The 23317-nt window shown below is 46.0% G+C and overlaps 1 long non-coding RNA gene across 2 annotated transcripts; it reads left to right on the forward strand.

Annotated features, from left to right (window-relative positions):
* Window positions 1-315: 315 nt before the first annotated feature.
* Window positions 316-19267, forward strand: LOC134478935 (uncharacterized). 2 transcript variants are annotated; one of them, XR_015620137.1, is made up of 2 exons: window positions 316-741; window positions 18755-19267. It is a non-coding gene; the product is annotated as an uncharacterized LOC134478935 (long non-coding RNA). The 2 variants fall into 2 exon arrangements; XR_015620138.1 differs by lacking the exon at window positions 316-741 and adding an exon at window positions 15258-15335.
* The last annotated feature ends 4050 nt before the right edge of the window (window positions 19268-23317 follow it).

Here is a 23317-nt window from a genome sequence, read left to right on the forward strand (position 1 = left end):
ACACTTCACCTTCTTCTAATCCAATTGTTCTTATGTTAGGACTTTTCACGGTATCCAAGATTTCCTGGATGTTTTGTGTCAGGGTTTTTTTTAGCTTTGACATTTGCTTGCTGGAGTGGAGTGGCCGTGCTTTGGAAGTGTCACGTTGCCCTGGCTCTTGTTGATTTTGTTCTTTCGAGGGCCTTTAGCCATCTGGATGGTTTTGGTCCCTGGATGTTCTTGTGGTGGTAGGTACTGGGAGAGGGGTGAACTTTGATGCTCCTGGTGAGGCAGGCCTCTACTGGATATCCTTGGGCTGTATGGTTCTGGACCTGCAGTTCTGCAGGTTAGATGGGAAGGGTAGAGAGATGTCATGAGAATGAATATCCCCCTGGGATAGTAGGCTGCTCAGGGCAGCTTGGCTTGACCCAGAGGACTCAGAGAGCAGGAAAGTTGGGTGAGGGGAGGGAAACCTACCTGTATGGTTCAGGAGTCTGATGGAGATAGAGAAGAGGCATCAGGAGAATGGAGGTCCCCTGGGATGGCAGGCTGCTCAGGGCAGCTTGGCTTGGCCCACAGGGCTCACTCAATTTCTTGTAAATGATGGAAAGAGATGAGGAAATCCATTTGAAGGAAAGTATTGTGGACTCCAAAATCTTAACAACAGCAGCAGCAGCAGCAGCAGCAGCAGCAGCAGCAGCAGCAGCAGCAGCAGCAGCAAAAACAACAACAACAACAGTGAGAAACCCAGACAGCTTAAGGGTAAGCCTCGGAACAGTAAAGCCCAGGAGAGGCAGGATTCTGGAAAGGGAATCGTGGGGCATAGTCCCCTGCTTCTTAGGCCACCACCAGCTGTGTGAGCGTAGGCTGCCGACCTCCACTGCCTTTATTCATCCCTTTGGGCTGCCTAACAGTGTAGAACAAACAGCGTGGCTTAAAACAACCGGAAGGTATTGTCTCACAGCTCTGGAAGCCGGATATTAAAAATGGAAGTGCCACGTGGTCCCTCTAAAGCCTGGATAAGAGGCATTGGATCCCTCTTTGCCTCCTCCTACTTCTGCTAGGCGTCAGTCACCCTGATGCTTCTGGGTTAAAGCCCCAGTGCTTCCATCTCCGTCGGTCTTGCATGGGGTTCTCCCTCATGCAGTTGTATGTCAGTGTTTCTTCTGTGATAAGGACGCCAGGCAGACTGACTTGAGGCCTTCTCCCAGTGACCTCACCTTAAGCTCAATTTGTGCGAAGACCCGACTTCCAGAAGCTTAGGTATCAGGATTTAAACATATCTTTTGGTGGACGTAATTCAGCCCAGAAAAATCTTCCTCGTTGCATTTCCCACTCTCAGATAGGTGTGGGAGAGGGAAGGGAAGCTGTTGAATAAGTCAACACTGAGTTCCCTCAGCTGTGAGTCTGGGGTCCCGGGCATCCTCCCAGGCTCAAGCATTACTCAGCTTTGAGCATGAAACCATCCAAGAAGCTTGAGGAGGAGCAGAGCCCAGGACTCTATGGATCGCACACAGTTTTCGATCATTTGCAGACATTAACACAAGGAAGCAGTCACACAGTACTCACAGACACCTGTAATACAAGTAAGCAGTTACGTATTGTTCACCATTGCCTGCTTCCTGTTCATTTTTATTTGTTTGGATGATTGTTGATCAAGCATTTCCAACGGTTTTCCCCTCGTTTTTGCTTGGTAGCTTGTATATTGGAGACAGCACCTCCTGTATCCCGGGTTGGTCTCAAACTTGCTGTATAGTGGAAAGTAACATCGGATTTGCAGTGTTCTTGGCCCATCTCCCTAAGTGCTAGGATTACTGGCAGGTGCACCATACCTTGTTTAATGTGATGAGGACTGAATCTAAGGCTTCATGCATGCAAGGCAAGCACTCTACCAACAGACTACATCTCAAGGCATCTCTGTGAGGAATTCTCATCCTACCACCCCATAAAACTACAAAGATGGGGTTTTAACACTGGAAATAAAAAGGTTTTAAACACTGGAAGCTGGGGATTGTGTCTGTGACCCCAGCCACAGCAAGTTCAAGTCCAGTCTGAGTTACAGAATGAGACCCTCTCTCAAAAGAAATTTAAAAAAAATATCATAAGTGATATTTTAAAATGTTGTGCAGGCCATCAGCTAGAACAAAACTCCCCTCCCTGTCTCTGTCCTTCAAGCTAAAAAAAAAAAAGGCAAGATAAGAGAGGCCATTCTGTAACACATGATGTACTTTCCAACAGCCCTACATCCCTCCTCCCAGCTCAGCTCTGGGCATCCAGAGGAGGAAAGACTTTGAAGTCCTCAGGGGACTTGCAAGCAGAAGTGGGGGAAAGGGCACCACAAATGGAGATGAAAATCTGTCTTTACTTTCTTGATGTCCTTGTGCTTCAAAGCCAGAGCCATAAGCCATGGAATGGCAGAGTTAGAAAAGGACACCACCTCTAATGTGACATTCTGGGCTCAAAAATGCCTTTGTCTGGCCTCTATTTCTCATTGTGTGACTTCAGTTGGATACCAGATTTGTACCCAAAGCCGGGGACTATGTGTGTTCCATGTGGCACGTGTGACTCGGGAACAGTAAGCAGAAGCCACAGCAACATGGAATCATCTCCAGAATTCAAAAGGACTGTTTCCCTAACTCTCAGTAAGGATTTAGGTAAACCGTGACTTTATTATAATGCCCTTGGTGGTGGAATGGTAACTCAGTGGTTAAGACTACACCCTATGCAAACATGAAGACTAGAGCTTGGATACCAGCTCCCATGTAACAGGCTGGGTGCCGTACACATACCTGTAAATCTGCCTGTCAGCAGGGAAGAGGGAGAATTATTGCTAGGGATTCCTAGGTCAATGAGAAACTGTGACCTCCAGGTTTAGAGAGAGACCCTAACTCAAAAGTAATAGGTAAAGGATTATCAAAGAGAACAGCTGAGGTCCCCTTAGGGTTTCTATGCACCTATGTGTAACACACACACACACACACACACACACACAGACACACACACACACAGACACACACACACACACACAGACACACACACACAGACACACACACAGACACACACACACACACACACAGACACACACACACAGACACACACACACACACAGACACACACACACACACACACAGACACACACACACACAGACACACACACACAGACACACACACACACAGACACACACGCAGACATACACACACAGACACACACACACACACACACACAGACACACACACACACACACAGACACACACACACACAGACACACACACACAGACACACACACACACACACAGACACACACACACAGACACACACACACACAGACACACACACACACACACAGACACACACACACACACACACAGACACACACACAGACACACACACAGACATACACACACAGACACACACACACACACAGACACACACACAGACATACACACACAGACACACACACACACACACAGACACACACACACACACAGACATACACACACAGACACACACACACACAGACACACACAGACACACACACACACACAGACACACACACAGACACACACACACACACACAGACACACACACAGACATACACACACAGACACACACACACACACACACAGACACACACACACAGACACACACACACAGACACACACACAGACACACACACACACACAGACACACACACACACACACACAGACACACACACACAGACACACACACACAGACACACACACAGACACACACACACACACAGACACACACACACACAGACACACACACACACACACAGACACACACACACAGACAGACACACACACACAGACACACACACAGACACACACACACACACACACACAGACACACACACACACACACACAGACACACACACACACACAGACACACACACACACAGACACACACACACACACACAGACACACACACACACACAGACACACACACACAGACACACACACACACACACAGACACACACACACAGACACACACACACAGACACACACACAGACACACACACAGACACACACACACACACACAGACACACACACAGACACACACACACACACACACACAGACACACACACACACACACACACACACAGACACACACACACACACACACACACACACACAGACATACACACACAGACACACACACACACACACAGACACACACACACACACACACAGACACACACACACAGACACACACACAGACACAGACACACACACACACACACACAGACACACACACACACACAGACACACACACACAGACACACACACACACACACACACACACACACACACACATCTTTTTTAATGTTGAAAGATTGTCCTTATGGAAAACTGTCATTTGCCACCAACACCAGGCCACTAGGAACTCCTACTGCTGCTGTTCCTTCTTTGCAGTGGGAACTATGGGTCTGCAGGCTTTTCTATCATGGCTTCTTACTCACCAGGCCTATGTCTTAGCTGATGAAAATTGTGTTGTACTGGATAGTACTCCAGAGGCAATGTCCTTTAGCTTTATAGCAGCTGCATTTTTTTTTATGGCCGTCTGTGAGTTTACAAGTGATTTCAACAGCTAATCCACACATTCCAACTCCCCCCTTTTAAGTGCATATGGCTGTTCCTCAAAATGGGATAGAAATCACGCAAGGGAAACACACACAAAGTGTGCATCTCAAGCACTCAGTCACCATGATGGTGGCAACACATTGCATGGTGAAGAACTGATGTGACGAGGCGCGCAGCAAACAGTCACAGTTCCCTCTGGTCACATGCAAAAGTCAGTCATAGCTCCCTCTCATCGTGTGGTATGCGTCTCTGAAGGTGTGGTCTTCAACTATGAGTTTATTTGGATTCCATGTGGTCATGTTGCAGGCATTGGAATCGTCTCATCAAGTTACAGAACTACAATATTGAAAGCTTTAATATACCCTTCATTGGACACTTGTTTCATCAATCTTGCATATCTGTTGTTGCGTGACAACATAAAGTTGAGTGATTTGAATCAGCACTCATTGAGAAACTCCTGATTCTTGCTATCAGCTGTTCATCCTGAGGTCAGCTTGGTCATTCTTCTGTAGGTCATACCTGGGCTCAGTTGGGTAGCTTCAGACAGCGGGTGGGTCAGCCGGAAGCAGGTTGATCTTGGACGGCTTCATCCACATGCCTGGTAGTTAGTTGATCTACAGTGTAGAGAAAGTATCTGCATCATCTTGTAGGTGACGTCAGGCGTTTCACTGGCTGCTGGGTTCTAGAAACTAAAAAAGATGGCAACTCCCAATGTGCGCACTTTTCCAAGGTCACTATTTGTGCCGTGTTTGCTAAAGCAAAGCATGTGAAGAAACTCACATGCTATAATAGTCTCTGGGTGAGAGGGATGACAATGTATTAATAAATTGAAGCATATATATCTTATTTCTTTGCTTTTGGACAAGGCATGTTCATTGTAGCCTGTGTTAGCTCTGAACTGAATCTCCTACCTCAGTCCCTCAAGTACTGGGATTAGAGGCACGAGTCATTGTGCCACATTTTTACAATGTAGGAATGAGAACCCCATTCTACTAGCTTCATCTAGGAGCTCCTAATACTGAGTCTTGCCTGAAAAGGAAGACATGGGAATAGATTATGTGCATGGCACCTACATATAAAGACCTTCTTTTGGGAAATGAGAATTTACCCTGAGAATGGAGAGTCAGCAGATTGCCCAAGGATGCAGTCAGTGATAAGCGTAACATTTATCTTTCAGTGTAGCCCTTCCCTGTCCCACAAAGAGGTCAACCCAAGAAGAGGCTACAATATGAAGAGCACAATGGGCTTTCAGTAAAGTATCTAGGGAGGATATATTTAGAGGACAAAGGGAATGTTCATTATGCATGTACATAAATTTAAGGCATAATTCAAACTAGGAATGAACATTTTGTTTTTATTTATTTATTTGTATGCATGCTTTGCCTGTTTGTGTGTGTGTGTGTGTGTGTGTGTGTGTGTGTGTGTGTGTGTACCACTTGGATGTGTGATTCCTGCAGAGGACAGAAGAAGGTATCAGTTCCTCAGGAACTGGAGTCACAGACAGTTGTGAGCCATCATGTGGGAGCTGATAAGTGAACTCAGGACCTCTGTAAGAGCAGTCAGTGCTCTGAACTGCTGAGCCATCTCCCTAGACCCTGAAAGTGTCTTTCCTGCTGTATTTCCTGCATTGCTGTGTTCGCAGTTTACCACACATGAGAATGATTAAATGTTACTTTTTCTCTGTCTACAAGAAAGAAGCCAGTGTGTCCTGTGGTCTTTGCCTTAGATTTTAAATAAATTCTGTTAATTCATCCTGGTTTAGTGAAAGAATAAACTTTATTGAGGGAAAAGAAAACCATATTAGGAAGATCATACAGGTAGGGAATGGGTTCTTAGTTTCTGTGGTCCCACAAAGAGACCAGAGCGGTTTTGCAGGATGCATAGCATGGGCCTGAATTCCAGTACAAGACTGGGATCCTTTCTTGTCTATGCCCCAGAGAAAGTAGACTGGAGCAGCTGCCTTAGCAGCAGAGTTTATGTAGGGATCTTAGTCCAGAAAGCCTGGATTTGAGGCCCATTTGTTTATAGAAGTTGCTGAAGAGCTGAGCGTTTAACTTCTGCAGGCCTTGGAGACTGAAGGGTGGCACAGTCTCCCTATAGCAAGGGATCCTGGACTTGGGTATAGCTTTTTTCTGCTGAGAGGTTCCTCGTTCCGTTTGCTCATTTCCTTGGTGGACTTTTAGGGCCATTTTCAGACCGTGCACCACACTGTACTGAGCTACAGTTGAGAATCATAAGACTTGATGTGTGACTCTGGAAGAGTCGCATCTCCTCCCTGGCCCTAGTTGTAGGTTCTACTCCTTACTCAACGCGTTCTTAGGGAACCAAGTAAGCACAGCCAACAGCCAAGCAATTAAAAGTGGAGGCAAGGTAGCCAGCAATGCTCTCAGCACTCCACTTTTCCTGTGGAAAGGGACATCACAGCCAGTGAATGTTGGTGATTTGCCCAAACTGTACCAACCAAACTACATCTTCACAACCAATATAAGTCCAGACCATTCTTTCAAACCTTTGGATCCTAGAACTGAGAGTAATGAAAAAAATGAATGCTTACGATACTGATTCCAGTGTGATGGAATTTTTTTTCTTACATTCCATGTCGTCGGAAAGGTGGAATATAGTCCTCCGTACGAGGAAGAAAGTTTAGCCAAAAACATAAAGCAAGATCCAAGGTCAAGACATCAAGGATAGATATGGTGATCCTGCTGGTCAAAACACCAACAAGCCACACTCTTAAACTCCTTGCTAATCAACACTGCGTCCTGTCCAGCTTTCAAAAGCGTAGGATATAGGCCTTAGTCTAGTTGATACACACAGAGAGAGGGGGGAAGGAAAGGGGAGGGGGAGGGGGTGGAGGGAGGGGAAGAGGATGGGGGAGGGGGAGGAGAGAGAGAGGGAGGGGAGAGGAGGGAGGGGAAGAGGATAGGGGAGGGGGAGAGAGAGAGGGAGAGAGAGGGAGGGTGGAGGAGGGAGGGGAAGAAGATGGGGAGGGGGAGGAGAGAGAGAGGGAGGGGAGAGGAGGGAGAGGAAGAGGATAGGGGAGGGGGAGAGAGAGAGAGGGAGGGGAGAGGAGGGAGGGGAAGAGGATGAGGAGGGAGGGAAGGAGGGAGAGAGAGGGAGAGAGAGAGAGAGAGAGAGAGAGAGAGAGAGAGAGAGAGAGAGAGAGAGAGAGATTGATTCTGTGGAAAAAAGAAATGAGAACAGTAAACAGAGAGGGTGGTTGGGTTTGTCGTGGAGTTGGGGCCCGCTTCTGGGGATGGCTTCCTTAGCAAAAAGGATGACTTGAGAAATGTGCCACTTCTGACAGGCTGCATGAAGAGACGATCCTAGGCTGGCGGCCCCTTCTTGCAACCTAGGAAGTGCCTGCTGATTAAAAAACAAAATCAACTTGTATTGTTGATGTCACAGAAACACTAAGACCTTGAGTCCGGGCTTGGTGTTATGTGAAGCAATTGTTATTGCTTAAGTCAGCCCAGTTTCTCTGACTCAAAGTCGAGTGCATTACTAAGTGCTGCACTAGCTAAATCCTGTTTTCTTATTTTCTTTTTAACCAGAAAATGTGGGTTTAAACACTCTACTCTAGTTAAATAAAGGCTTCATTGTATTTTTTTTAATACAACTTTTAGTAATATAGGGTCAAACTACTTTGAGTTGGTGAGCAGCAGAAAAATACCAAACCCGGATTTCTTTGAAACAGTGTGCTTGAATCTAAGCTCTGTTCCAGCATTTCTCGGCTGCACACAGCCAGGAATTCCTTCTGCATCCCATATGTAGGGAAGGATGCACCCGACAGCAGCCCGGAATCATAGATAAGAAACCCAAAGTAATCCATGCCTCATTTAATTTACTCTTCCTAGTTTCCAAGAATAGCTTGGGAATCCATGTATATAGTTTACCAGAAGCTCTGAGGTGAGAAAACCCAAGACCATGACAGACTGTATTTCTTCTGCAAAGGAAATAAGGCATGAAAGCACGAGCCGCAGCAAGAACCAAGGGGAGTGAGACATGTTTGGGTACAGCTGTGATTTGAATCAGAAATGTTTTGGATGCTTGTGCCCCAGCTCGATGGGCTCATTTTGGGAAGCTGTGAAACTAAGTTTGGGCCTAGTGAAGTAGGTTGCTCGAAAGTTATAGGTTGGCCCCTAAGTTCTGCCCCATGCTCTCTGCTCCCTGCTTTGCCTTGATTGCAAAGAGCCTCTATCACATGTTCCGCCGCTGTAAACTCTGCCATGACTTCTTTGCCCTCCAAGACGGTGAGACACACTGGCCATGGTGGTTCACATTTGTAATCCCGGCACTTAGGAGGCAGAAGCAAGGCTATTAGCACAGGTTCGGAGCCAGCCTGGGTTATTTAGCAAGTGCCAGGCCATCCAGGGATGCGTGGTAAAATCTTGACTCAAACAAACAGACTCCGGAGATGGCTCAGGGGTGAAGTGCTTGCTGTGAAACACGATGACCTGAATTCAGAGCATCGAACTCACATAAAAACCCGGTGTGGTTGTTTACGTCGGTAACAAATCCCAGAGGCTCACTGGCTTGTCATACTAGCCAAAACGGTAAGATCCAGGCTTAATAAGAGCTGTTATCAAAAATAGAGATTATTAGAGGAAGAACTCCATATTGACCTTTGTTCTCCATAAGCACACATGCGTGCACATGTAAACATGCACACATCAAACAATAAAAAAGTAAATTAAAAAAAAAACTAAAACTATGATCCCAAATTAATCTTTTCTCAAGTCATTTCTCTTGGGTCTTGTCTTAGAACTATTCTATTACTATGAAGAGGCACCATGACCAAGGCAACTCTTATGAAAGAAGGCATTTAAGCATTTAGTTGGGGGCTTGATTACGGCTTCAGAGGGTTACTCTTTCACTATGGCAGGGAGGCAGGGAGCATGGTGGGAGCATGGCAGCCACATGGTGCTAGAGCAGTAGCTGAGAGCTTCATTCTAATCCATTGACATCAGAGAAACAGAGAGAGAGAGAGAGAGAGAGAGAGAGAGAACGAGAGACAGAGACAGAGAGAGACAGAGAGAGACAGAGGCAGAGAGAGACAGAGAGGGACAGAGAGAGACAGAGAGGGATAGAGAGAGACAGAGAGGGACAGAGAGAGACAGAGAGAGACAGAGAGGGACAGAGACAGAGACAGAGTCAGAGACAGAGAATTGGGCCTTGCATGGGCCCTTGAAATCTCAAAGCCCACACACAGTGACACACTTCCTCCAGCAAGATCACATCTTCTAATCCTTCCCACACAGTGCTGCTCCCTGGAGACTAAGTACTCAAAAGTATACCCTATGGGGGCCCCTCCTATTCAAATGCTACAGGTATTTTGTCATAAGAATGCCAAAGTAACTAATGCATTACCTTTGAGTCATGCTTAGATTTCTTGGAGGAAGGGGGTGCGAAAAGAATGAGAAAGCCAAGCCAATCAGATTAGAGGCAGATCAGAAGCACAGGGACTTGTGCCCACCTGTGGTTTAGACTTCTGAGAGGTGCCCACCTTCATAGCTAAGGCTGCAGATAGCAGAAGGGCAATGCAGCCTGTTCCTGCAGAGAGGCAAACCGCACAAGGAATGCAGGGTAAGATCCAGGCTTAATAAGAGACCTTATCAAAAGTTAGAGGAAGACACTCCATATTGAGCTTTGTTCCCCACATGGGCACACATGAGATTGACTAACAGACCCTCCGATCTTTCTCCTCTCCGCCCTCCACATACATGCTACCACCCAAAAGAACTCTAACATTTACCTGTCCCTTTCATGGCTGCCATTTGACTTCAGCATTACTTTCTAGGGTCTTCCTGATCTGGCCGCATGCTTACTGATGTTCTTCCATACCATGAAACCTTTGACCTTTAGCCCAGGCTAGTCCCACACCTTATATGTCTTTTCCTTTCATCCCTACGAGCCTTTTCTGAAACCTGCCTAATATGCCTTTACATGGTCTCTTTGATTGATCCCTTTCCCCCCCATTCTCTCTGTGACCTTCAGTGTGTTTAGTGAGAAGAAGACAGTACTTGTTTGGCTTAAACTTAGCAGCTCTGTGGTAGTAGAAAAGTTATGTACTCTGGAGTACTGTGCCCAGTCCTCCCCCTAAAGACTCTGGCTATCTACTTAAAGACTTTGCCCTACCATTCTCTAATTGCCTGTGTAACTGCCTATGTCACATTTGGCTGTTCCAACTTTCTAGCACGTGTCTGTGCTACCTTTAGCAAAGAAAGTGGTCTAGAAGCATCAACGACTGTTTGTTGTGTCCCCACAGAGGGAACCCATTCATCCCAGCTGCTTTTCTTCTAAATGTTCCAACCTTGGAAAGTTATATAACCGACCTATGACTTTGTCTTCCCACAAACTGGGATGATCACACCTACTTGTAAAGGTTACTAAGGCAATATATACTTTGTAAAAAAAGGACTATAAATGGTGTTGTGGGGGGCAGAGAATGAGGGAAGGTCTGTGTCACAGCAGTGCTGAGTAACAAGTCACATGATAACGATGATATTAATAATAGCTAAAACCTTCTCAATAGTGGTGACCTGCTAAGTGTTTTATACCATTCTCTCGTTAACTTCTCCTCCCAATACTTTGAGGAAGATATCATCGTAGTTATCATACAAATAACAAGAGTGGGACTCAGGAAGCTGAGCGCCAGCCTGGGTGACAGCACTGGGAATGAGCGCAAGCCTTAGAGGCTAAAAGTTGTCCTTTTGTGCACCCATGACATGACAGCTGCTCTCCTGGTGTCAGCTGTCCTCAGTTGACATTCATCCTTAACAACCTGAAAGACAGCAGGCACCGGGAGGAAGCCAAAGGGGCCCTCACAGAGTCAGGGAGGAGACAGACTTCTTGTTTGGGAAGTACAAACTGAGCCAGCCCAGGGAGCTAACCCACAGAGCAGTCGGGAGAGAAAGAAAGAGGAGAGTGGGGTGGAGCTGAGGTGTGGCTAGTCAGGTGATTGACATGTGGTACTGTAATTTGACGAGGTGATGAGCAGTCAAGTCTATTCTGGGCAGCACTTGCGGTAGGCGTTGACCTGCCAGGAGATATTGCCCTCTACTTCATGGTCAGCAGGGGGAGGCCACCAGAGGTACTGTGTGTGTGTGTGTGTGTGTGTGTGTGTGTGTGTGTGTGTGTGTGTGCGCGCACGCGCGTGCGCGCGCGCCTATGGACCTCCCTGGGAATCCTTTGGATCTTTGGATTCCTTCCTCTGCAAGTTTGCCTTCTGTGATTCCCAATGTCTCACAGACTATGCCGAGGAGTGTGCTGGAACACAATGGATGATCTCAACTCCCAATTACAGATCTCTCTGCAACCCAAAACTCTCACCTTCTTCAGTGCCTAGAGTCAGTGGAACGTGGCAGGAGGCTAGGCTTGCCTATGCTGCCTTGCTTTCGTCCACATAAGTTATTCATCTATATTTGAGCCAACTTACTCAGTTATGGAAGGGAACAGGAAGGACTCTGCCTGGAACTGCCCCTAACATCTGTGGTGTTTGCTGAGGGGAGGCTGTCGCTCCCTTTAGTTCTGTCTGGGGCTCTCACAGCAATGTATCACTCTCTGTTCGCCCATAGGCTTCTCATGCGTATGTCTTTAGATTTTGGTTAACCAGACACTGCACAGTGGGGCAGAGAGAAACAATAAGGGGAAAACTCCAGACCAAGGACTTTCTTCTTTGCTGGAATGAAGTGACCCCAATCTTTAGGAATTTTGGAGCCACATTCCTCCATATCTTTAGAGTTCTCTTAGGCCTGGTCCTGCCGGGAGTATTCTTATATGTGGGTGCCTCATTTTGTCAGTTCCAGAGCTCCCTGCCTGACACATCTCCTAGGATCTAATTGAACTGCTAAATTTTAGTGTATCTCTCTCCCTCAGTGTACAGGTTATGGGTATAGACTGGCATAAGACAAAGTGACTTTATTTGGGGAAATAAATATATTGAGAGAGGGGACTTAGAAACTGCTGGAAACAAAACAAAACAAAAATTCTGAGCATGCTCGGTGGCCGCATCCTGGGAGAAGGAAAATATATTTTTGGTCTCCTCGACGGAACCCCTGTGGTTATGCAGCCAAACATTGTCTGTATTTCCTTGTCACTGTGGTAGGTGAGCCTATTCAATGTCCCAAGAGGCCTTAGTCAGAGCCCTCCACAGGACATCCTTTCTTTCCCAGCCCAAGCAAAGAGCATCGTGTGACACATTTCCTAACAGCAAAAGACTGAACAAAATCTATGCCATGAGTCAAGGATGATCTTTATTCTGATTCACAAACCTGAGTCTCTTGTAGTATTCGTTTAATCAAATAAATGTCTCCATGAAATGCTCTAAGAGTTAATGCTTTTGAATTGGGCACGGCCCTTCACAGGGGTCTATTTTGTTGTGGGATGTTTAGCATGAAACAGCCCCCTTGATAAGTTAATAAGGGTCATAATAGAACCCCTTGATAGAGTCTTCCCTCCCCTCACTCTTTATACTATCTAGTGACCCTGCATATCTCTCTCTCTCTCTCTCTCTCTCTCTCTCTCTCTCCCCCCCCCCGCCCCTCAACTTCGTTTAGTTTTATCAGATGGAAATGCCAAAATCAAAATATTTTCCCAGCTTCCAAGGCAACTAATAGAAAAGGCAGAGTTGCTGTTCAGACATAGCCCAGGGATCGGGAAGTGTGTGGGAGCCCATACTGCCTAGGAGTCACATGTCCCTGATGGAGTGCATACGATAACATGTTTGTTTGACCCAAGGAAGAGTCACATGACCTCTGGAGACCAGCTTTCTTCTTGAAGCAAAGGCTGTATTCTGAGAGCTGCCCCACCTGCCTGTGCCACAGTTGGCTAAATGTCTGACAAAGGGTCTTGAAGGGGAACAAGTCATACAGATGCAAGGGACAGCAATTACACTGTCCTGACCATCTATCTGCCCTTACCTAAAGCTAGCGTGGGGAATTTTATGTTATTTTTTTTCAAGTAAAAGTTTTCAAGTTGGAAAGATTAAATTCTGCCAGGTTTATGGGATAAAGTCACCAGTTTTCTCGCTGAAAATGAAAGAGTATCTCTTGTCACTGACCCTGACAAGTCTGAGTTTGAGCTGCGAACCAGCTTTTACTAAAAACCTTTTAGGCACTCAGTTCCTGGATTTGGAAAACATTGCAGCAAACATCTTTGGCTTTGTGGCTTTGCAGAGCCTTATGCACCCACAGGGAGGTGGCCATTTCAAAGCTCTCCTTGCTTCATAGAAGGCCCAAATGTAAGACCTGCTCTGGCTGAAGTGTGTGGGGGGCGGGGGGCGAAGAAGCTTGGGGCGTAGAGCTACAAGCTCCCTCCGTATTGATCACTACATTCACAGGCTCCAAAGGGCTACAATTAGAGTCAGAAAGACATGAAAATAGGTTAAGTAATAGGTAAACAGGTTTGGAATGGCTAGCTAGCCGTTCTACGTAGACTCTTTGAGCAGCTTTGTACACCAATTCTTCTGACTTCTGGCCAACTATCTACCCAACGCATATCATTAATAATAGCACACCTTCCTTAGCTGCTACTGTGGGAGCAATGAGTATGTGTGGGTCATTGTGCTAGACCGCTCGACCCCTGCATAATCCAGACAGAGGAGGAAAAAAAAATCTGTGTTCACTGATCCCTTAAGTTAAGGTGGTAGTGTTTACATTAGCCTGCAGAATGGAGAATAAGAATTGGTCTGAAGGTGTTGTGGCTAACCATGTGTACAAATCTGCAAATATATATCACTTTACCTCAAACTTCAGAGTGTCCCAATAAAACTGACCCACAAAGCTGCTGAAGTCCAGCCTGGCTTTACGTTAAAGGGTTAACAGAGGCCAAGAGGCTTCACAGCCCTTCCTCATACCAAGTTTTCTTAACTGGATGAGTCACAGGAGAAATCTGCAGCTTTGGGCCACAGTGGAAATAACTCATTTCCCTAGTTGCTCAGCAGTAAAACATCCAGGCCAACTGCCTGCAGTCTAATGGTGTCAAGCACTTTCTTTTCTGGTCTTAGCATTGCTTTTAACATAATGAAACCAACTTTTGTTATCCTCTCTGGAGTGCAGTTCTACAGATCCTCTATTTAGGTGTTTTCTCCTCTTGCATAATAGGAGTCAGGATAAGAAACTCACCAGGCCTAGACTGTCAACTGCCAAAAATAACCCACTTTCTTTTTTTTTTTCTTTTTTCTTTTTTCTTTTTTCTTTTTTTTCCCCCGGAGCTGGAGACCGAACCCAGGGCCTTGCACTGAGCTAAATCCCCAACCCCCGCACTTTCTCTTTTAATCTCCACATTATATTTTGCCCAGCTTCATTACAGAGCCCGACTAGCTACTCCATGAAGTGTTTTCACACGCTAGGAGTTACAAAGCCTGACTTTCAAAACCCTGAAAGTGTGTTTAGTCATCACTGGGGGAAAAAAAAAGAGCAGAGAATATTCTCTTGAACTTCTATCCGGTTTAAAATGTTGATTTCACATTAAACCATGGCATCAATGACTATTAATATTATGAGAATCAATGGCCCCCAAAGTACCAGGCAGAATATGCACGTTCTGGAACTTTCCCCGGTATGAAATCACCCAAGGCTCTTCACGCCTCTCAGTGTAACTATTTTCTCCAGATTAAAACCTCCCTTCCTGGAGGGAATCGGGAGTGGCTCAGAGGACTCAGAAAGCTGGGAAAGTTACAAGATTCCTCAAGGCTCCTTCCCAAGATGATATTGCTGGGGTGGGGGAGGACCGGGTGGAGGCTGGTGAGTAAAATTCTTTCTTCAGTGTAGTCGCAGCATGTGGGGCAGGGGGCTCTGAGGGATGCACTTTGCCTCATGCTGGGGCGAGCTTTTCAATGCAAACAACCCCAATAAACTGATTGGGTCAGCATAGAGTTTGGTAAAATCCTTTTCTTTGGTCACTCATTGGCACCATATCTGGAATGAACGGACACGGAAGACCTCTCTTGAGGAAAAGTCACGCAACAAAGCCCAGTTAGAAGCTGATGAAACTGATAGGAATTTTTACAAAAAGAAATTTTATGAAAGCAAGGCCACGGTGTATATGGTTGCTGGGAAAGACAGCAGGTTTATTTAACGAGACATCTCTGCTTAGTTTTGTTGACTTGACCACAACCCGGGGTCATCCAGGAAGAGGGAACCTCAGTTGAGAAAACTTGTCCATTAGACTGACTTTTAAGTCTGTGAGACATTGGCTAATGATTGATGGGAAGTAGACCAGTAAGGGTGACACCATCCCAGGATAGGTGGGTCTCAGTTATAGAAAAAGCAGGCTGAGCATGCTGTGGGGGACAAGCCAGCAAGCCCGGTGCCTTCATGGCTTGTGTTTCGCTTACTTCCCACTTCTTGGTTCCCGCCTTGAGTTCCTGCCCTGACTTCTCGGGGATGGACTGTGATCTAAACAGACCCTTTCCTCCCCCAAATTGCTTTTGGTCGTCAGGTTTTATCATATCAGTAGATCGCTAAGTAGGACAACATCTAGAAAGAAGATCGCCCGGGGTATGCAGTGTGCAGCTTCCGCCCCGCTTCCTTTGTCCTTTTCATCTCTCTACCACATTGGACCGCTCCTATTTCAGTCCTCAAGGCCTGAATTCCCGTTTGCTAGGTCCCTGGGATCCAAAGCTGAAACTGTAATAGTCTACATCTTTGTGACGCCTTCTATCTCGTGATGGAAGTAGGTGCCGTGAAATGATCCAATCCTGCCACAATGGAGAACACACTTTTTTTTTTTTTTAAGTTTTTTTTTTTTTGTTTTTTTTTTTGTTTTTTTTTTTTGAGCTGGGGACCGAACCCAGGGCCTTGCGGTTGCTAGGCAAGTGCTCTACCGCTGAGCTAAATCCTCAAGCCCCTGGAGAACACACTTTATACAGAACGGAGTGTGTTGCAGTAAAAATAAAAAAGGTGCACGTGTCAGGACCGGTTCCTGCACGTACCGCTCCACGATTTCTCTCCCGGGCTCCCTCTGACCCGGGCAGTCCTTCCAGCGTGGCACCCTTTTATTATCTACTGCAACAGGAGTGGAACTGGGGCTGGATAACTTTGCGGATGGACGCGCTAATAAAGTGACACTTAAGATGGATTTCAAGTGCTTGCTAGCATGTATCCAGCCAGGGAGGGAAAGGGGAAGGGCCCAACAGAGAATGGAGAGGGTTGGTATGAAACAAGAAGTACAAATGTCTGAAAGGTAGGGTGAGTCTAGCATGGTGAGAGTGATAAATCGGGCTAAGAAAAAGACGAAGAAATGCAAACCAGATGCTGAACACAAATTTCACACAAAGCAGGGACAGGAAGGGTCTCAAGGGAGTTAGTTCCCCGTCTGCCTAGACACTTGTCGAAAAGGCAACTTAGCTAGACAGGAGGAGGCATGGCTTACTCCAGTGTAGAGGGTTATCCAGAAGTACAAGGAGACAGAATGGTCATGGGCTCATGTACCCTGAAGTTGGAACTGCTGGTCCAGACCCAGGAGACTCCATGGTGTAGCCAAAGGCCAGAGTGCCAAGAGAATGGATAATATAAGTTCGGAACTCAGTCAGAGCCAACAGGCAGAAGAGTTGCATGCAATTTGGAGACAATCAAGCACAAAGAAAGAATTCTTCCTATTCAGTTCTTTTGCTCTATTCAGGTCCGACTAGCTGATGGAGGACAGTCACCCATACTGGGGAGAACAGCTTGCTTCACCTCTATGGAGTCACATGTTAACCCTGCTTGGACACATTCGTGCAGAGTTGTCCAATTATCTGGACGACTCAATGACTGGCCCAGTCAAATTGACACACTAAATTAAGTGTCACAGGACCAGCGAGATAGCTCAGTGGGGAAGGCTGCTTGCCATGCCAGCCTGGTGACCTGAGCTTGATCTCCAGAATTCAGGTTAAGGTGGGAGGAGAGAGCAAACCCTATGGATTTGTTTCCTAACTTCCAAGCATAAGGTATGGCATGCAAGACCCTCATTATGTACACATGCATATACACAGACAGACAGACAGGCAGGCAGGCAGACAGACAGAGACTAAAAAATGAGCCATCGGAGTCAACACCTCCCATTTGCCACTTTCTGGTTTCTCCTCCACCTTGTCATCTATCTGCTTCCTGGGAGACCTTCCAAAAAAGCCAGTCTGTATCTTCCACTGCTTTGTGAAGTCCTTCTGAGGCGTCTGCTGCCTCAGAGGTACAGTACATAAGGAGGAGGCTGCCGATGAATTGTCATCTCACTGATACGAATTTCTTTTGAAGATGCTATGGGCTCCTCTATTTTTCTGTTTTCAGGGGCCTCTGCCTGAAGTGCCTTGAGTGTCACCTTCTTCTCTTCCTTCTCTCCTAGCTAGCTCCTAAGTAAACCTCAAGTCTCTTCTCAGGCCTTCTTCTTTTGCAAGAAAATGCTCCAGACAATGTTTCTCTCCCTGGCCCCAGTTGAAAACAGTGCCCATGGGTTCTAAGCATCCTTCTGAGCTTTATGTAGTTGTAACAGGAAATACACTCCATCATTAAACAATGCACGTACACATTACCGAGTATTATCCTTGTAAGAAATGTAGAGGGTAGATATTATGAAGAACCCCATTGCACTGGTAAGAAAACTGGCTCAGGGGAGAGAGAGGTAAAGTCATTTGCCTGAATGGCAAAATTGGTAAGGAAGTCAAGATTTGCAGCCAAGTAACTGCTCTCCTCTTTTCTGTGCTGTGTTTTATTCCCCAAGACTACGTGCTCTGGGGCCATGGCATTGTCTCTTGTCACCCCATTGAGCACAAGGCCTGCAGTACAGAAAACAAAAGATTGAACAAATGCAAATGAACGGATGGATGGTGAAGGCACAGAGCAAGTGGGAGGGGAGAGTGGTGCAACCACAGATTACGTCTTTATAAATTTAGAACGAGTAAAGAGGCATTAGGTGATTGCTGGAGAGATATACCAAATTAAAGCAAATGAGTGTGTGCGCCGGGGGGAACGCACAGATTCCTCCGAGAGATCTCATGCAAGGAGGAAGGCAGCCCTTGAGAATTGCCCGCATGTTCTCAATTCAAACTTCTACTCTATTGGCTTTCTCCAGCATGTACCTCCCTGGGCATTCCACTTCGAAATGACTTACTAGCTCTTTGTCGGTGACGGAGTGAAAGAACAATGAAAGCAATCCGTTGACCATGTCTATCTGTTTTTACCCACAGTAACAGCTGCTTTCAAGGTCAAGTCTGGAATGTTCCAAGGAGTGAAGCAAGGCATGGAGCACGAGACAGAGGCTGAAGAAGAGACAAAGTTTTCTGTGCAAGGCCAGAGGCAAGTAAAGGAGCCATGGCTACAATTTACAGGACCAGTAGTATCTGGACCCCCCGGTCTTCAGACTCTTAGACCAGGGCTTGAGCCTCAGCTTGGTGAACACAAGATTGGATTTATTAAGAACCCCTGGCAACAAATGGATGCTCAAGAAGATGACTGTCTAAGAAGTGATGGTGCCACACGAAGTTGGCTATTGCTATTGTTCATTGTAGCTGGGTACCATTGTGTAGCTGGTTCACCAAAGCACGGTGACATTCACATGAGGTAGCATGTGGATTATTTGCTCCCATGGAATGAAGGACATAGTCAATAAATAACGATTGAAGAACAATTGAAGTCAACTTGGAGCACTGCATATGTCTGATGAAACTGAGCACATCTCCCATAAAGGTTCATTTTCTCACTCAAAACTTGAAGCTGACTGTAGATCGTTGTCTATGTGCAAGTGAGGGCTGGAACGAGTTAAGACGAGGACTGTGGTTGGGCAGTGAAAAGATCAGGCGGGCACAGAGTTTTGAAGGAAGGAGAGAGGGGGAGGAGGAGAGGGGAAAGAACCAAGACGGAGGCAGAGAAGGACGACCCAAATCCGTGTAGCATTAAATGGCCACAGGTAGTTATGAATATTTCTTTTTTTTTTTTTTTTGGTTCTTTTTTTCAGAGCTGGGGACCGAACCCAGGGCCTTGCGCTTCCTAGGCAAGCGCTCTACCACTGAGCTAAATCCCCAACCCCAGTTATGAATATTTCTTAAGGGCTGGATTTTCAGAGGTCAATTTATCTTATCTAGGTGGGTGGTTTATATCATTATCAATTGGCTCTGAGGTTTATTGTGTGGACGTTTTGTGGAGTGTAAATTTATCGAGATAAACTACTGAGATAAATCTGACTGCTAAATTAGAAGCTTATTGAGTCTTGATTTTAGCAGGCTGCTGGGAGTTGATACTATAACCATTAGGGGGCAGATGCTGGGATGTGAGCAGAGTTCGGTGGCAGAGAGCCAGGAAGGCCACCACTGGGACCAGAGAGTAGCTAGAGGTAGCATGGCCTGGTGCCCTAGAACCAGCTGCTGCTGAGATGAGTATACCCCGCTAATACCATATGGCTCGATGATGCTGGTTAGCGAGGGTTTGGGGATATTTTTAATATTTACTGCAACAACTGATGCTCGTCTCTAGCTGAGATGAAATGTCTAGAGGTGTGTTATCACTCACGTGTTGTTGTTAATGGCATTGGAATCTTAGTCCCAAACAGTAAGTTACTAGAACTACAACCTCAGGATGGCTGCAAGCTATAACACTCCCCAAACCCATGAATTTCTCATCTGTAAGTTATAGACAGCACTATCTCCTTCCCCATGATTTTGTGAGGATTAAGAGAAAAATATTCAGAAGTTTTAATATTTCCATCTATCCTTGCTACAAGGATATGGGGCAGTAAGCAGAGGCCAAGTCATTTGACATGATAGATAAAGCCCAGTAGCAGTTGTGCGGAGGACAGATTTAAAATACAAGGTCCTGGGCCTAGAAAGATGGCTCAGCAGTTAGGCGTCCATACTCTCATAGGGGACCAGAGTTCAGTTCCCAGCACCCACGGCAGGTGCCTCTCAACCTCCTGTAACTCCAACTCCAGGGCATCTGATACTCTCTCCTGGCCACCGTAAAAACCTGCACATAATACAAACAGAATTCTTTTAACAATAACCAGAAAGGCCTCTCCTACCTTGATCTCAGCATTCACAGAGCAGGCTATGTATGTGGAGTTGAGAAGGAGCGCAAGGCTCAGGTGTACCATGGCCTCTAGCACTCTGGGAACAGGAATGGAGGCAATGTGGTAGAGATGGAGGTGTTCCTCCTAGCACCTGTTCATGGAGCATGAGGGCACGCTAGCACCTGTTCATGGAGCACGAGGGCACGCTAGCACCTGTTCATGGAGCACGAGGGCACGCTAGCACCGTTTTATATTCAGTTCATGCAGTGATATTCCTTGCTTTGATTCTATGTTAATATATTAATTGGTGAGAGACTTCCTAACACAGTACCGCACAGCGAGTGGCTCACATGGCAGATGTTGCATGTGCTCCGGTCCCAAGGAGACTGGATCCAGGTGTTGTTTATCAGATTGTCTCCTCAAGGCCATGGAGAAAGGATCTGTTCCAAGCTTTCTCCTTGTCTTGAAAAAGGCTGCCTTTGCTTCCTCCCTCTTTACCTCATCTTTCTTCTGTGAGCGTCTGTCTCTGGGTCCACAATTCCTCTTTCATAAAGACATCAGTCATATTGAGGAAGACTTCATCCCACAGACTTTATTTAACTTGATCACCTTTGTAAAGAACTAATTTCCAAAAACCTTTATATTTTAGGGTCAGGACTCTGAGCTATCATTTTGGGGTGGGGTGGGGGAGGTGAGGGTGTCACAGTTACATCTACTTGCTGAAGAATCTTCTAGAGATAAATTAGCTTGGCTGGAGATTCTCCTACACGGAGAGCATGTGGGTGTCAGTGGTGGGAGCGCTTCTCACTTGCAGTGGATGCCTTGTGTTGGTGAAATAGAATTAGAAAGAAACCCTCCTACACCAGAATCACTCTTCTCAGGAGTCAAGGAGAAAGGAAACAGCTTTGTTATTGAATAAGCACTAAAGCAGAGTGCATGAACATCGTGAGAAAACTGCTAAAGAGATGGCAAAGACAGAAGGAAATGGTGCTCTTTATAGACAAATAGAGACACTTCGTCCCACACGTGTTCTCAAGATCAACAAGGCCTGGTTCCCAGATAAGAGGGCTTCCCAGGACAGTATGCCAGAGAGCTTGTTGCTAATGCACCTGGATTGATTCCTTTCTTTCCTTCTCCGAGATATTTATAAACCGTTTCAAAGGTTACGTAAGTCCCCCGATGGCTTTTCAACCCGTGTGTGCCTTTCTCAAGTATTTGAAAAGTTAGCACTTTGAAAGGCGGTGGCCAAGGAGTGGGGGGGGGGCACAGAAGTGGTAAAAATGCTTGCTGAACAAATGTGAGGCCCTGAGTCTGAATTTTCAGGTCCCATGTTCAAGTTACCCAACATAACTTTGGGCAGCAGCACAAACTTTTGCTACTGCAAGGCTCTTATGAGGAAATGGGGTCAGAGATAGGAGGATTCCTAGAAGCTCTTAGGTGAGCTAGCCTGGTCTGCACAGGAAAAAAAAAACACCAATGAAGACACCTCATCTCAAAACTAGGTGGAAGGGGAGAGCCAGTATTCAAGGGCTCTACACATGGGCGTTAGCACACACATGCCTACATTTACACACGCACACGAATGCATGAGTACATGCACACTCTTGCTCATGCATAAATCACATGTGTAACATTGTAATAAGCAAACAGATAAATAGGAAGGTAATGACCAAGGATGATTGTGACCCTATCAATCAGGTAACGGAAGAATGGGATCCTACACTTCTATTAGAATACTCATTTAAAATACATTAGAAACATAGTTTCTAATATCATAGTTTTGAGAATACTATATCATGGTTTTTTTCCCTTTCAGTTTAATTTTTATTTATTTTTTGTCTCATGCTGAAAATTTTATACCAAACCAAATGAACTCCATTTGTCCTTGTCCTTCACAAAGGTGGCCTTGAGTAAGGGTCTGTGTTCCTCACTCACCAGTGGCAATGTCACCATTTCTTCTCAGTGGCTCCAGTAAGTGAGTTGGGGCATCTACCGTTCTGGCCTATGAATAGTCAGGATTTTTCAGAGAGATGTACTAGGTTAGACCTGTTTGCAGAAGTAAACTGGGAGTGCCGAGAGACAAAATGACCTCGAAAGTCCTTCCTTCGACTGGAAGTCCCTTCTCCTAATAGCACCCAGCTGAGACAAAAACATAGTCTGCATTTATACCAAATAAGAGATAATGATTCGGCTGTGTTCTCAGAATTAAGGAGCACTCGTACTTCTGGTTCACCTTGGATGAACTGATTTTCCAACTTCAGACTAGGGTTTTCCGACTCTTTAATGAAAGTGTGAAGGAGAACTTATGGCTGACATGACTAGGAAAACAGGGAGGCAATGTTAAGAAATACAGAGCGAGAAGTAGTATCAAAACCAGAAGACCACTCGTTAAAATGCTGTCTGCAGCTTTGCCACTTCCTCGAAAGCCAAGCTTTCTGGCAAGCCACCTTCCCAAGTCCTGCAGTACAGTGGGATTATAAAGATTTTCAATCTTTCTTGGTAAAAATTGCTCATATGCCCCTTCTCAGCCCACTCTGACCTACCTTTCTCAGCTTCCTCTGGCCCTCTCTGTCTTCTCTGGGTCTCAGGTACACCAGTGGCTGCCATCTTTAGCACAGACTTCTGAGACCTAAGATGTGGGGTGGGGAATGGTTAGAGCGTAGGGTAGGCTTTACTGAAAAGTCCAGAGACTCCAGCGTGGCTGTGCTGGAGGGTTGAAGACCTTCTCACAGGGCTGGGATTTTAGTGA

This window comes from Rattus norvegicus, chromosome 5, assembly GCF_021556685.1.
Source record: "Rattus norvegicus strain SHRSP/BbbUtx chromosome 5, alternate assembly SHRSP_T2T, whole genome shotgun sequence".
Lineage (NCBI taxonomy): Eukaryota > Metazoa > Chordata > Mammalia > Rodentia > Muridae > Rattus > Rattus norvegicus.